Source organism: Myotis nattereri (assembly GCF_964212035.1).
Source record: "Myotis nattereri genome assembly, chromosome: 2".
NCBI lineage: Eukaryota > Metazoa > Chordata > Mammalia > Chiroptera > Vespertilionidae > Myotis > Myotis nattereri.
The window spans coordinates 207,287,333-207,303,089 of record NC_138076.1 but is presented as its reverse complement, the minus strand read 5'-3'; the positions used below and the strand labels follow the sequence as shown (position 1 = coordinate 207,303,089).

At 39.3% G+C, this 15,757-nt stretch overlaps 1 protein-coding gene across 28 annotated transcripts in view; it reads left to right on the top strand.

Annotated features, from left to right (window-relative positions):
- RBFOX2 (RNA binding fox-1 homolog 2) overlaps positions 1-15,757 on the top strand; it is a 265,677-nt gene that overhangs the window by 126,688 nt on the left and 123,232 nt on the right. The gene's annotated exons all lie outside the window — the stretch shown is intronic.

Here is a 15,757-nt window from a genome sequence, read left to right as displayed (position 1 = left end):
TAAGCGTGAGCTCCGGTGCAGTGCCATCCTCTGGGCTTGCTGGTAGCTTCACAGGAGGCGGATTGGGCAGGTGAAATGAGCTGGTCCCTTGAGCTGCTGCAGTCTTCCTGGTTGGTCAGGATACACCTGTGTTTTTGGGGGGTGGGGGTGGGGCACTGACTTCGATAATCAGACTATCTCTTTAGATATTGAAAGCCAGTAGGTGGCATGATTCTTAATAAGGAATAAACTTCTATAATTTTTTGGTCTAATCATTTTTATTGTCCTTCACAATAGTCTGGTGAAGTAGGTCACTGTTGTTATTAAATTTTTATGAGGGAAGTAATTAAGTCGCAAAGAGTGACTTGCTCGTAGTTAGAAACCAAATCTATAGCAGCTAGAATAGTAATTCATAACCAGACATTTTAAAACATTTTATATTTGCCAAGAACTTCACACCTTATTTTATTTTAATTTATTGTTAACTATGACATTGTAATTTGGGATAAAGGGAAGCATAGTGGGGTTGGAAAGGTTTTTCATTTATGAAATGTGATAACTTTTAGGAGAATGACAGGGAAAATAATATAGGGAAAAAATAAACCCTGCTTTTAGTTGGAAAACAAGAACATCTATAGTTTCTTGCAAAGATGGCCGTATGCTCTCTTGAGCAGACAGCTGTTGTGTGTTGCTAAGGGAGCCTCCTAGATGTGATGCCCTTGGCTACTAGCCAGCTTTTGAAAGTTTCACTTTGCCCTTTGCCCTTCAGCCTAGATGTCTGGAATTGCAGAAACCTACTTGGCTCAGGCAGGCTAAATTTAAAAATATCAGAAGGCAGAATTTTAAGTAGGCTTATAGAGATTGTGCTTGGTCACAGAGGGTGTGTGTGTGTGTGTGTGTGTGTGTGTGTGTGTGTGTGTGTTGGGAGGGGCTTTTCCTGCTTCTTCCTTTATATTTGAATATGACCTTGAAATACAATTTCCTCCCTCTGTTGATTATTTTTTGTATTATTTGTGAGAAGTCAAAGAACTTTTCTGGCATACTATGTGCTTTAAGTACTTTTCATCTCCCTATGAACTAGACATCTGTGTCCAGGGTCTTTGCAGCCTTGTCCGTGGGACGTTTAGCTATCTGTTGACCAGAGGATGGGATATTCTGTCTTTGGATTTGTTTAGAAGAGGAGTTATGAAAGGAAGCAAGTTGAATTAATTTCATTTCCACTCACTTAGGTTTGAAGAAAGCAGACAGTGACAGTCTCCTCATTTTCTTTGTGCTTAAATTAGTTATTTGTAAATTTCTTTCAATCCCCTTCACTTATTGGCCCTAGAACAGAGCTTCCCAGCCAGAGTACCACATGTTGGATTGAGATACATGTATGCTCTCACCCCTTGGAGCAGTCAGGTGGGGCCTAGGGTTTCCCTGGTCCCTGGGACCATGTGTATATGTGTGTGTGCGTACAAACATTATATACCCGACAATTGAATGTTTGATAGCTCTTTCTAGAGGGTAAAAAGTGAGTTAGCTCTATCTCTTTGTTATCTGCATTGTCTAGCCCAGTGCCCTACACATTTGTTGAATTCATTGAAAATGTCCAGGAGGTGCCATAGCTGCATGACATCTAGATATAAAGAAGGCGGTCAGGCATTAAGTGGCAGGCGCTGAGGAGGTGCTGTGGAGAAACTGGACGAGGAATAGGAGATGAATTTGTCTAGGCCAGTACCCAGCCATTAGACATTGAGCAATCATTTAACTGTTCTGAGCCTCCATAAACTAATAGGACCTATTCTAATTCTAAAGCTCTGTGAAGTGAATTTCATGTAGCAGTACGTATGCCAGAAAAACATTCAGTTGTGCCAGAATGTTTGGGTCCTGGAAAACACGAGCAAGCTGTGAAGCATATTACCTCCATTGCCTGCTTGTTTGGGTACCGGCAGTGAGTTAAAGGTACTGTTTCTGAGTATTCTGGAAAAATTACCGAAGTATGTTCAGGTGTTAATACCAATGAGTGGTGTGGACCTTTTTAAGACTGTAGAGCTGGGGAGTAACCATTAGAGCTCATCCAAGCATTTCAGTTTGTGTAGTTAGGTGCGGCTCATTAACTTGCCCCTGTGAGTCTAGAACTCTGAGCTAGAATGCCATCCTGTGCCCTGTATATGTCTCTTTGTCAGATCTTCTCCCCACTTTCCTATTGAGTTGTCCTCCTTTTTAGTGAATGTGGTGGCATCAGTGGACAGCATGATGTGGTGGAAAGAAAATGGCTTTTAGAGACTTTACTAGATGTAAATCCCACCTCTGTCATTTCCAGTTGTGTGGCTGTGAACAAATTACTTAACCTCTCTGAACCTCAGTTTCTTCATTTGTCACATAGGGAAAAGAATGCCTGTCACACAGGATTATTGTGAAGACATGAGATAATCTCGGAAACACGCTTACCATAGTGGATGGCACATAGGTACTCAGTAAATATCTATGAAGTATTCATTATGTCATTTCTTCCCTCCTCTTCGTTGTCTAAAACAGGGAGGGTAACACTTAATACATGACTCCTGTATTGAGGGAACTTACTTATTTGATTGTATAATTTTTACTCAGTAAACAAAATTGCAGACAAACAAATTCCCAGAAGACACATGTGTTCTCCCTATCTGCGTTGATCTTAGCAGGTTCTGTTTACTTATATTCTATATGGATGAACTTCTGGATCTCATTTTGAATTGTTGCATTATCATAGTTTAATCCTGTCATCGTCGTCGTCCTGGTCTCCTCCTCCTCCTCTTCCTCCTCCTCCTCCTCCTCCTTCCCCTTCTCCTCCTCCCCCTCCTCCTCATCCAAAGATATTTTCCCCATTGATTTTGAGAGAGATAGAGATAGAGATAGAGATAGAGATAGAGAGAGAGAGAGAGAGAGAGAGAGAGAGAAGCATCAATGTGAGAAAGACACATCGGTTGGTTGCCTCCTGCACACTGCCCTGACTAGGGCCGGGAATCAAACCTGCAACTCAGGTATGTGACTTTGACCAGGAATTGAACCTGAGATTCTTTGGTGCATAGGCCAGTGCTCTAACTACTTGGCAGCACTGGCCAGGGCAATCCTTTCTTCTTAATAAATCAGTTCAACCAACTTTTGATGAGTACCTATAATGGGTAGAAGGCTGTGCTACCAGCTGTTACATATGCAAAGATGATTTAAGATATCTCATGCCCTCAAAGAATTTATAACAGTGATAGCGATTGTGCATACACAGATAATAATGACTTTTCTATGATGCTATTCAATTAAGAAAGTGCTTTTATTTGTTATCTTATTTCACCCTCACAGCAGTGCTAAGGGCTGAGTATCATTATCTCTATTGTACAAATGAGGAGATGGATAGAGAGTGCATAACAGTAAATGGCAGAGTTGGAAACTTAGCATTATCTTTTTCTTTTTTTTTTAACTCTGGCTCTTCTTTTTTCCCACACTGTCCTCTTGGGGGAGAAGCTAATGTTTTTGTTATGTTAACTTTAAACCATTTATTGAGTGATAACATTTATGTTAGGCTTATATCTTACTTAGTCCTCAACACACCTGAGAATTAGCTATTATCTTCATTTTACAGATGAGAAAGCAGAAACTTCAGTAACTTGCTACAGTCACACAATTTAGAATTGACAGAGGTAAGATTTGAACCCTGGTCTGTCTGGCCTTAGAGCTTATTACACCACATTTTCTTTTCTTTGTTCAATAGTGTCAGGTTTATTCAGCATGATATAGGCAGAGTAGAGAAGTGAAGATAAGGTAACCTGAATTCTGTTTCCATATCCATTAATTACTTGAGACAAGTTACTAAACTGTATGTATGTTGATTTTCCAGTTGTAAAAAGGATATGATAGTTCTTGTGAAAACATTAATGGAGTAATCTTAGAAAAATGTATTTCAGCCATTTTAGAAATAAAGTAGTAACTGATGGCTTTATCATAAAACATGGAAACGATGTGCTGTGAGCCAGAAGACAGTTTTGGTCTTGGTGGTGCCATTTGTCAGCGTATGACCTTTCTAACATTAGTTTTTTAATCTTTATAATGGGACTTTTAATACCTAACAGATTATTGAGATCATATGTGTTAAAGTTTTTTGGAGGCATTTTGTACTAAGCAAAAAATAAGGTAATGATAATAACAACAGCTGTTATTCAAATTACAGTCAGGCTGATCTTTTAATTACTGCTCACTGTTTATTGCTATTTTGCCATTCTAATTGTTCTACATAGTTAGCGAACTAGACTGAATAGTAAATTAAGTCATCGCAAAAGTAGGAACAGTTGTGTTCAGATAACATTGAAGGCCAGGTACTGTCACTAGATACTTGGCAGCGAAAAGCCATTAAAAGATTTTAAGTAAGATTGGAGTAGGCTGGAGTGGAGTTTATAATTAGATTTGTTTTTTAAAAGTTATCTCACAGATTAGAGGGGAGTAAGCTGCAGAAAGAAGTTAGGTGGTTGTTGTGTAACTAAGTGACAGAGAATGATAATGACAACATGTGCTAGAGAGAACTAGAACTGTGTGACCGATATTCATAGGTCAAAGTGACAGGATATTGTCATGATTTGGAAGAGGAGAGATATTCCGAAGGTAAAATCGGTAAGATATTGCCATGATTTGTAAGAGGACCAGGATTGTGGGCTTTTATTTGTTTGTTTTTTATAAGAATAAAGGTGAAGGGGATAATGAGTTTGATTTGGGGGTAACTTTGAGATGTTCAAGGGGAAATACTGCTTAGATAGTTGGCTACCTTGGTCTGGAATATAAGGAAAGATACGCAGGCAATAGTAACTGAACCTGTAGGCAGGTATGATGATGGCTTAAGAGGAGATTGACACTTAGGGAGAAAATGTAGAACAAAAAGAGAAGTTAATGCCTGATATAGGAGATGAACCCTCAAAGGAGGCAGAGAACAAGGTTCCGGAGAACTTGCTCTTCAGGAGGAAAACCAGGACACTAGGAAATTAAGATAAAAGAGTGTCAGGAAGCCCAAGCTAGCTTTGCTCAGTGGTTAGAGTGTTGGCCCTGGGCACTGAATGGTCCCCGGGCACTGAACGGTCAAGGGCACATACCTTGGTTACAGGCTCAGTCCCCTGCCCCTGGTTGGGGTGCATGTGGTAGGCAACCAATCTTTGTGTCTCTCTCATATCGATGTTTCTCTTTCTCTGTCTCTTCCCCTCCCTTCCACTCTCTCTAAAAATAAATGGGGGGTTGGGGGGTGGGCAGAGCATATCCTCAGGTGAGAATTAACAAAAGAGTGGCAGGAAGAGAACCAAAATATGAGTTTAACAACATGGAGGCTATTGATAATCTTTGCAAGGGTTGTTTCTCTGAACTATTGAGGGCAGAAGCCTGAGAGTAGTGGCGTAAGTTGAGGAGTTCATGGGTAGGCAAGGAAATGGAGATTGAATTAGTGGACGTAGACAATTGTTGGAAAAGTTTGACTCTGAAGGAATGTAGAGAATAGCTAGAAGAGTATCAGGAGTAGAAAAGGTTTGTTTTATTTTAAATAAAAGAGACTTAACCATGTCTAAAAGCTAATTGAATAAATTTATTTGAAAAGAAGTGTACTATGTAAGAGGAGGGATACATGCTCTTATACTTTGGGGAAATGGTATTGGCTCTCCCATTTAACAGGAGGCAAAGCAGATGAGGACAGACGAGCTAACGGCATTTAGGAGTTCAAAAAGTCCTTACAGAGAGAAGGTAGAAAGCATAGTGGGTGAGGTGTGAAAGGGTCATTGATTTTCCAATGAAGAAAAGATTGGTGAAAAAGTATTTATGTTTGGGAACCATGTATAATTCCATGTGGCTTGTATGTGTGGGATGAGTGGAAGAGTGGTGGATAAAAATTTAAAATTCAGAGGCCAGATTATTTGAACAGTTTAAGGTATTTGTTAGTTTATTCCAATAAGGAACCACTGATAGATTTTAAGCAGGATCAGGTATGATCAGATTTATATATTAGGAAGATAGTAAGAGGCTTTATTATTGCAGAATTTGTATTTATTCTTTTGATGAAATTAGTTTGATGCATATTTTAAAAGCTCTAAAAACTGTAAGGGGTAACCAAATCATCATATTAATAATATGTGACTCAAGCAGTTAAGACATTTATTGATGACTACTGTGTGCTGATTGCTTCCTAAGGGGTAGGGAAAGAGCATGAATAAGACTACGTTTTTTCCCATGGTTTGTTTTTTTTTAACTTAAGGTGAGAAAAGAAAACTGCAAATGTTTAAGGAAACAAGATAATTTCAGAAAACTATAGTAAGTGCTATAGAGAAGAGAAGGTAATATGAACCCAAGTGCTTTGGATAGGCTGAAAAAGGCCTGAATGATAAACACCATCTTGTCAAATAGGGAAGGAACGCATTATAAGCAGACGAAGTAACAAATACAGTCTTCAGATGGAAATGCATTGGGGGTATTGGAAAAGAGGGGTGGTGTGGTTAGAGTGCAGAGAACAAAAAAAGCATGGGAAGATAAATAAGATTGGAAATGTACTACCCTAGATCATTCCCCATGGTAGCAGTTTGAATTTTGTTCTGGTTAAAATGGGGAGGCATTGGGAGGTTCAAGCAGGAGAGTGGTTTTCTTTCGGAAGAGTGATAAAGTGATAAGGGAGGTCAGGAAGCCCTTGCTCTATCTAAGCGAGAGGTGATGGCTTAGACCAGTGATGGCGAACCTTTTGAGCTCGGCGTGTCAGCATTTTGAAAAACCCTAACTTAACTCTGGTGCCATGTCACATATAGAAATTTTTTGATATTTGCAACCATAGTAAAACAAAGATATATATATATATATATATATATATATATATATATATATATATATATCTTTGTTTTACTATGGTTGCAAATATATATATATATATATATTTAGTGGTCTGTACGGGGACCGAATGGACTTATATTTTTGATATTTATTTTGTATATTTAAATGCCACTTAACAAAGAAAAATCAACCAAAAAATGAGTTTGCATGTCACCTCTGACACGCGTGTCATAGGTTCACCATCACTGGCTTAGACTCTGGAGGGCAGTTTGATAGGACTGAAGAGGGCTTGCATGTGTGGTGAAATGAAAGAGGGATCTGAGCTACTTGGGTTTTGGCTTAAGGAATTAGGGTGGAGGGGTTGTTTCCTTACAACAGAACAGAGAGTACACAAAAACAGTGTGTATGGTTTGGACTTGCTAAAATTTGAAATGTCTATTAGGCATCCCGGTGGAAAAGTTCAGTGGCAATTTGATATGAGTGGAGTTCAGAAGAAAGATGTGAGCTGGGGGTGTAAGGTTGAGATTCATCAGTACATACGTAAAGCCTTGGGAGAAAATGTGATTAGAGAATAGGGCTGAGGCAGTTCAGTAGAGGTCTGAAGGACACTTAGAATTTGGTTAGGGTAGGAGGGAAAGAAGGCAAGTAAGTGATATCACAGATTCAGAAAAGAACATTCTGGGTTGGCATAATTGAAGACCAAATAATGGTCCATTGGCCTTGGTAAGATATTGGTCATGGTAAACTTGGTAAAAACTGTTTCACTGGAATGATGGGGATAAATAGCCAGTCAGAATAGCTTGAGTTTTAATTGGTAGGTGAAGATGAGACAGTGTATATTGTTTAGTTGTGGAGTAAAGCAATGAGTTGCGGTGGTAACTGGATGGATAGGTGAGTTCAAGGGAGGATTTTTAAAACATAGATGATATTAAGGCATGTTTTATGTCAATAGGAAAAATCCAGGATGCTGAAAAGAAGGATGTTAATCAGAGCAGCAAAGTATGTTACACAGCACACAGAGGAGGGATTGGCCTTAGATAGGGCCAGAACACTTTTTTCTTTTTAATAGGATGGAGGCACAGTGGGGTTAGAGCCAGGTAGGTTGGTGGCATTGGTTTCAGGCAGAAGAATGAGTCCTCTGATTGTGCCTGCTTTCTTTATAACATATAAGATGAACATAGCTGAAAGTGGACATGTAGGGATTGGAGAAGTATAGCAGATGTGAGGAGAGAGAACAAGGTGTGAAATAGTAGTCGTCTCAAAAAATGGGAGTGAACTTACTAAAGAGATGGAGTAGGCTTAAAATCTGTGGTCATAAACTTGATGTGAGCGGTGGCAAGTCAGTGCATGATTTTTACCCAGCAATCTTCTGTTTAGATGCAAGACAGGAATAAGTAGACAGTTTAACCAGGAGTTGAGATTATACCAAATAAGCTGGACTAAGAGAAAAAGGGACAAGGGAAATAAGATTTTTGAAAAGGACTACATATAGGATTGGACCCTAGACTCAGAGTTGGCTTAGGAAGGAAATAAGAACATGAGAAGGAAGAGGAGGAGGGAGGAAGGACAGGAGGAGGAATGAAAATGTGGTAGGATCATCTTGTAGATTAGAGGATCAAGTGGGTTGGAGAAATGCTGGCGTGGGAAAACTACTAGAGCAAGCCAACTTGATGGTATGAAAGAATGCTTGAAATGCTTAAGATTTTTGGAGATGGTATGGTTATTGATGATGACAGTACTAGGACATGAAGTTAGATGGGTGGTTTAGGTTAAGTGGAAAAATATATACTTGGTGCTAAAGACATTAAAACAACAACTAGGAGGCCAAGGTATTGGATGAGTCATCTGTGTGGTTGTTGAAGAATAAGACTAACAAAGAGTGTGAAGACAGGGAGCCCTGTCCTGAGACTTGAGCAGATTGGCAGGTGATACCTGTTTCAGAGGATCTGCAGTTTGGGTGGAGAGAAGAGAAGTGGTTTGGAAGTAGAATTGGAAAGCAAAGAGGATACTTGGAAGGTCAACACTAAATGGAAAACAAGGAGGATGCTTGCCCCTGCTGGAGGTATGTGATGCGTAGGAGTAAATCTCCCACTGTGGAAGGAGCAGTATTCTCAGGGCCAGCCAGGTTTCCTTTAGAGCAGTGGTTCTCCACCTTGGCTGCACATTGGAATCACCTGGGAATCTTTCTAAAATCCTGATTTCTGGGCCCCATCCTCCGGAAATTCTGTTTCTTTGTTACGGGGTGAGGCCACAACATTAGTAACAAAGAAACAGAATTTCCAGAGGATGAGGCCCAGAAATCAGGATTTTAAAAAGATTCCCAGGTGATTCTAATGTGCAGCCAAGGTTGAGAACCACTGCTTTAGAGCAAAAAGGTGAAGGGAACATCACAGGAAAAAGAGTAAGTGTATGGAAGAGTTTGCTGAGGATAGCTCATGGCTTCTAGGGCACAGAGTAGTAGATGAGTTCTGATGAGTGGATGTACACAGAGCTGTATGGGGTGAGCCATCTGAAAGGGAGGGGACGTCTGATAATGATTGAGGTAAATGAGGCTATAAGCCAGGATGGAACTGTTCCCTTGAAAAAAATTGGGTGATTACTTAAACCTTTAAGCCAGAGCAATAGTTCTCAAACTTCAGAATGCCTGGCCCACCTCCAGAATTTTGGATTCATTAGATCTGGGTGGACCTGGGTATTTACATTTCTAATTAATGCCCAGGTGATGCTGATGTTGCTGGTCCAGAGACCACACTTCTGAAACTATTGTTCCCGAGAAACTAGTGTGGCTGGGTTGTGAACGGTAGCCCAGTACGATGTGTGGCTTGGGTGCCGGGCAGAGATTTTCTCGGGACAGCAATGTCAGGCATCTCTCTGACTTCGGCAGTTTAAAAAGGAAGTGAGTATATGATCATTTCTTTTGTGAGAAAGCGGTTTGTAAGTGGTTCAGTTTGATTATCATCAAACATTAATTGAATGTCTATGTTTTGCAGCACAGTGAGGATACCAAAAGTTGTAAAGTCCACCCCTTTCCCCCCCAAGAATAATGGGGTAAAGGGGCACAGAAGTTAAATAGATAAATAATACATTGTAGCAAAGATTACATTGTAGGTGGTAATGGGCAGTTGTCAACGGGAGTTCAGAAAAATAGGCAATCACTGAGGGTGAGATTGGTTGGGGAGGGTTTCTTGAAGGAGGTATAATTTAAGCTGGATTCTGGCAGGACTAAACAGAGACAAGCCAGATGGAGAACTGGCATAAGCAAAGGTCTGGTGTCAAGTCTGAACATGAAACTTGACTACTCAAGAATCCCATTACTTTCATCCTGGCCCAAGCCACCATTATCTCTTGCCTATATTATTATAATAAATTTCTAACTAGCCTCCCTGCTTCTGTTCTTCTGCACCCCCCTCCCAAAGTCTGTCCTCAACACAGCAGCCAGAGTGCTCCTTTAAAATGTCACATTATATTGCTCCTCTGTCCAAAACTCTCTAGGGGCTTCTTATCTTACTGTAAAAATCAAACACCCTACCCTGGCCTTTAAGACCCTTGTATGACTTGTTTCCCTGACTAAGTTCTTGAACTCATGTTTATATCAAACATGCCCTTGCCTCAGGGCCTTAGCACTTGCCTACCCCCCTGCTCTTTCTCCAGATATCAGTACCACTCTCTTGTATACATGAAATCTCTACTCAAATGTCATGTTATCATGAGCATCCTATGTACTGTAAATGTTAATTCCCTACCTCTCTGTGCAATATTTCCCATCCCCTTTTTGCCCCGTCTTTATTTTTCTCCATATCACCTACCACCATCTGATCTGCTGTGTATTTGTTTGTTTAATGTCTTTCTCCTCCAACTAGAATGTAAGCTCCATGAGGGCACTGGAGTATCCTCTGTGCCTAGAAAGGTGCTTGGTACATAGTGGGCACTGATTGGGCATTTGTGGAGTGAAAAGAAGGGAGGAAGAAAACTTTGGAGGGAAAAGTGAAGAGGCCAGTCTCATTGGAAGAGACAGGAATGGAAGCAATGTTTGATGGGTAAACCAGAAGCTGTTGAATGTTAGATAATTACTTTTATAGAAAATAGGAATTATTTTTAAAAATCCAGTAAGCCAATATTTAACTTTCTTGAAATAGTGCTTTGTAATTAGGTTCTGTGGCTAGGATGGCTTGGGGAGGGACCAGAAGCAGCAATAGCAATTACTATTGTAGTTGTTCAGGTATGAGGTAACTAGGCCTTGGGATCAGGGTTTGGAAGTGAGTACAGTTTTTAAGTAGAGTTGAAGCCTTATGTATGAGTGCTAAAAGATGAAGTTTCCAGTTGTATAAAAAAGCTGCCTTGTTTTGATATGTATGTTTTAATATGGCACTTAACCTTAAACAATATAATTTGTCATGTTTCAAACCAGAATATGGGCTTTTATTGTTTTAGAATTTATAAATTAGGGAATAAATTTGTAAGCAATTAAGCAAGTATTCGTTTTAGTAGATTTTAAATTGTACGTTTGGGAAGGGTAGAAAATCAGCATGATCAAAGCATACATGCAAGTGAAGGGAGTGGACACAGGGGCTACAGTATCTCCCAACACACTTGGTATCCTCATGTGCTGCACAAAAATAGGTATTTAATGAATGTTGCTGATCATCAAACTTTCTACCAAAGTGATGATCTAACATTCAACATCTTCTAGAAATTGCTGTCCCTCAAAAGAAATGATCATATATTCACTTCCTCGTAAGTGCCAAAGGCAGAGATGCCTGACACAGCTGTCCTGAGAAAACCTCTGCCCATCACCTCAGGCCCTTTAGTTTCTTTTTCAATGAATAATGTAGGTATTAGGAGTTATGGTCTTCCTTCGCTAGCTACCTTTTCCCTTCTTTGTTCTGGAAATAGATGCTGCCTTTAAAACTTGAGATCTGGTTTTAAGCATTGCCTTCTTGTGTGTGGTTAGCCTTCTCTGATGAATGTGAGCTTGCTGCTCTTCCTCACAAATGCTTTTTTGGCATCCTTCACTATTACAAAATGAGATAACATACAGTACTTTTAATAAAAGGCCAGCATAGAATAGGCACTCCACAAATATTGTTTGAAAGGTTAATTAAATATTCTAAATATAATGGACTGTCTGTGTAGCAAAGTGTCCAACTAAAATACTGGGTTTTGCTTCCATTTAACTCAAAGTGTAGGTTCTGTATTCTTATTTGTGTAGTAACTCAGATGATATTTTACTTGCTTATTTGAATCTAGACCATTAAATCAGAGGTAAAATAAATCAAAGCCTACTTTTTATTCTTTAACTGTCAAGTTATTTTTCCTGAGTGTGAGATGAACCCTTTAATCACTGGCCAAATTGTCATATCCATGAAAATCAGAAATAACCAATTACAGCTTCACTGAATATTACATTATATGATGGTTACAGTTCTGTTTGTGGCTCAATCATTAACCTACTCTGTGATTATAACAAGTCACAAGATCTTTATGCTCTGTGTTTCATCCATAAGATGGGCATGATGTTAGTTCACTCACATTGTTGAGTGTTATTTCTCAAATAAAATGACATCTAAATAAAAATATTCTAAAACGATTTATTTTTTATTTATTATATTTATAGTTGCCAATTAGATAAAAAGCAGTGTAATATTTTTTGCCAAGTTCATTTTGAAAGTCTCACTAAACATTACAATTTAAAAGCAGATGGCAATGTGGGTGGGACATGTGTTTGGGGGATAACAGTTGCTGTTGTGTGTATGTTCCCCTCTGCTATATTCATTAATTCTAGATGATTATTTTTATTCTTTTGTTTTCTTGTTTAACTTAATTAAATTAATTAAAAAATAAGTTTTCTGTACTTATTGAAAGTCAGAATGGTATTTTTGTATGTTACTCTAGTAGTAGATGTTTGCAGATTTCATCCAATACCAGAGAAATTTTCAAGATTGTTAAAAAACAATTGAGATCAGAAAGGAGAAGGAATAGAGATTCCCAAGGGCCTCCTATGTATGAGGCACTGGGTTTTGGCCTTTCACAACTATTATTTTATTATGTTATTATGAAATAATTTTATAATGTAGAAACAAGAGTCAAACCATGCAGAAAGGCTGAAATTTTTCAAAATCAAGTACTGGCTGCTTTTTTGTTTAACAGTCCTTCCTTCAATTCTTTTCTCTCCTCTCACACTTTACCATAATCAGCAAGAAGAAATCAGAGGGCACCTTCAATGTTTTGCTTGGAACATTGTCTTGCTTCAGCCGGTACTCCTAAACAATGTGCTATAATGCTTCCAACAGTCTGTGAGAGACAGCTTCTAGGATGGCCCCAGTGATTCCCATTCTGGTATGCTTGCTCTTGTGCAATCTCTTGCCATTGAGTATAGGCTGGCCCTAGGGACTCACTTCGAAGTAACAGAATTTAGCAAAAGTGATAGGATGTTACTTCCAAGATTTGGTTACAAAGAGACTGCCTTTTTTCATCTTGGGTGCTTGCCCTTTCTAGCTCTTTCTGTATGGGGTGCTTCTACAGCAGAAATCTAAAATGTGGGAGTGACTTTGGAACTGGGCAATGGACTTTGAGGAGAGTGTTAGTGAAAGAGAGTACCTTGAACATGTTGCTTATAAAATCTGGGACTTTGAGGAGATTGCCATGAGGGCTGAAGGAAAGGAAACTGGAAGAAAGGGCAAAGTTTAGCAACACTATTGTTTGTAGTTATGGAAAGCAGCAAATGTGCCTAATGAACTGGGAGATCTAGCTATGTAAATTTCCAAGCAAAACATTGAAGGTGCCCCTGGTTTCTTCTTGCTGCTTATAGTAAAGTGTGAGAGGAGAGAAATGAATGGAAGGAAGGACTGTTAAACAAAAAAGCAACCAGGACTTGATTTTGAAAATTTTCAGCCTTTCTGCATGGTAAATGATAGTAAAATTAAGACATGGATTCTTAGCAAAGATCCGTTCAAGGGCACTGCCAGGAGAATGGTAGTTTAAAGATGAATCTGAGAGTGTGGCTGTAAAACCTTTTCTTTTTTTTTTTTTTTTTAAATTACTGATTTTTTACAGAGAGGAAGGGAGAGAGACAGAGAGTCAGAAACATCGATGAGAGAGAAACATCGATCAGCCGCCTCCTGCACATCCCCCACCGGGGATATGCCCACAACCCAGGTACATGCCCTTGACTGGAATCGAACCTGGGACCCTTCAGTCCGCAGGCCGACGCTCTATCCACTGAGCTAAACCGGTTTCGGCTGTAAAACCTTTTTTAAGACAGAAAAATCGAAAGTAGTACTACCTTAAGTCACACAAAAGGCTTCTCAAACACTAGGGCTTCTAACCATTTTAGTAGGAGCATAAGGTTGAAAAGAACAATGCTTCATGGTTTTCTTTAACCCTTTTTGTATCCTCTTTCTTTTGGTTTTATTTTATTTTTTAATCCTCATGGAGGAGTGAGGATATTTTTCCATTGATTTTTTTTTTTTTTTTTTTAGAGAGAGAGAGAGAGAGAAAAACATCAGTGTGACAGGGACACATCAATTGGTTGCCTCCCACAGGCTCCGACCATGGGTGAAGGTCCGACCTGCAACCCAGGTATGTGCCCTTGACCAGGAATCGAACACGAGACCTTCTGGTGCACAGGCCAACAGTAACAATTGAGCACACCAGCCAGAGCTTTTTCTTTTTATTATATGAGTCCATGCTTATAGACAGTCTTTCTAGTTCCGTATTTATTCCTGCAAGTCATTTGCTACCTGTGTGAGGAACTATCTGATCAATGTGCAGTCTTTTTTTTTTTTTAATATATTTTATTGATTTTTTACAGAGAGGAAGGGAGAGGGATAGAGAGTTAGAAACATCGATCAGCTGCCTCCTGCACTCCCCCCTGCCCCGCCCCCCCCCCCCCCCCCCCAGGGATGTGCCCGCAACCAAGGTACATGCCTTTGACCGGAATCGAACCTGGGACCCTTGAGTCCGCAGGCTGACACTCTATCCACTGAGCCAAACCGGTTAGGGCGCAATGTGCAGTCTTACATTTAAGCTTTTCCTGTAAAATGAAGGCATTCACTGTACTGATGTCAACCATATTGAAGAAAATAGACATAAGCTATCCTCCAGTCATTCTAGATTCTAACTCTATTGATGTGTTGTCGTTCCTCCCCTTCTCCCACTGCCTTTACCCTTGTTAATAGTACAAGATCACTGCAGGTATTTTTTTAAAAAATAAATGGGGTTTTAAAAATCTGTTAATAGTTGGAAAAACATTGAGCTGAGAAAAGAGCATTAGCAGTTTTTCTTAGGACAGAAAGGATCATTAAATCTCTTTGAAATCCAAATAATGTGCTCTTGATTTCGCTTCCTTTGCATCTGTTTTACATTGAAATTCAAGCCTATTCTTCCTCATAGCTCAAACCAAGGCAAATTTCTTGCTGAGTAGTACTCAAGCCCGTCCCAAACTTGTTCTAGAGTCGTCACATTTTTGCGGTGAGTATTGGGTTCCGTGTCAGTGCTTGCACTGCTTTGACCCTTGGTTGCGCTCTTGTTCCTGTTGTAGCTCTCTCCCTGTGTAGATCCGAATCTTCCAAATAAGTGATGTTTCACTGACACATACTGTCCAAATTTTTTATTCCCTATTTTCCTGGTTTTGAAAGCATATATACCTCAAAAGGCAACCTTCTTCAAATGTAATTTAATTGCTTATGAGCTGTCATGCATCAGCCTAGAACATATGCATTTTGTAAATTCTGATTCCAGATTCCAAATACATCTCTAATAGGTTCTAGCTTCTTATACATCTGGATCTCTTATGTAGCCTAATCATAGTATTTAACGTATTTTTTTTTAACTATTGACAGTACATAATTTTGTTGAAGAGAGAATGGATGTCTTCTTTGCTCCGTAACTACAAAACATTTTTATTTTTAGATTTATAAACATTTTGGAATGATCAAAGAATTTTAAAAATTTTTAAATTATCTGTTTCTTTCCTTTACCT